General features: G+C 42.6%; 1 protein-coding gene across 1 annotated transcript in view; it reads right to left on the reverse strand.

The window, feature by feature from the left end:
- The window catches only part of lto1 (LTO1 maturation factor of ABCE1), a 10,581-nt gene that overhangs the window by 7,872 nt on the left and 1,817 nt on the right, over nt 1–892 (reverse strand). The gene's annotated exons all lie outside the window — the stretch shown is intronic.

Raw genomic sequence — 892 nt, forward strand, 5'->3', positions numbered from 1 at the left:
TCTTCTTCTTCTTCTTCCTCTTCCTCTTCTTCTTCCTCTTGTTCTTCTTCGTCACAGTCTCACAGTCCGTGTGTTTAACCCTCCACAGCGGTGAACCGACCTGCTGCTGATGCTGACACCGTTTATCTACAGTCTGCTCCGGTTTCCAGCGGCTTCCACCAATACGACTGCACTTCCTCCAGCAGCAGAGCAGTGCTGCCCCCTGCGGGCCCGGGGGAGAACGGGCTCCTGGTGCTGATAGTTAGGTTGAGACAAAAACAGAGACATGATCGAAAAAGAATCATGTTCTAATCCATTAACATCATAAACAGCGGTTTCCTTTAATGTCTCTGTTCATCACACTGGACCTTCTCTAAATTAGATCAGACTGTTTGACTTCCTCAGCGCTGGACAGGCCTCAGGTTCCACACAGAGATGTCAGACTGCTCTGTAGTGTTGGGCCAGTCTTCATGTTGCTCACAGATCAGTCTGATGTCAGACTGTTACACACAAATACAGACTGACTCATTTGAAGACTGAAACATTAGACACCTTACCCCCAGGCTAACTCAGACCTAAGACCAATGTTACCATGGTAACAGTCAATGACACCTGCACCGACATGGCTTATAATTTGTGGTTTGCTAACATTGTTATAGAGAGAGTAAAGAGAAGAGAAAGACTTTTTAGACCAAATCACAATTTTTTTTTCTTTTTATTGTTTCACTCTTCAAGTAAAACGTCCTTGAAATTCTTCCTAAAGACAATCATTTTCTGCTGAGGGTAAACCAAGCTGAGAGGTTGGATGTGGCTCCTTGGTTGGCATTTTTTTTTCATTTTGAAAAAAGTCTTAATTTACCCAGAATTCATTGAATTGAATTGAATTGAATTGAATTGAATTGAATTGAATTGA

The sequence above is a fragment of the Seriola lalandi genome, unplaced genomic scaffold, assembly GCF_002814215.2.
Source record: "Seriola lalandi dorsalis isolate HSWRI2012SDOR001 ecotype SW California unplaced genomic scaffold, Sedor1 jcf7180002054784, whole genome shotgun sequence".
In the NCBI taxonomy this organism is placed as follows: Eukaryota; Metazoa; Chordata; class Actinopteri; order Carangiformes; family Carangidae; genus Seriola; species Seriola lalandi.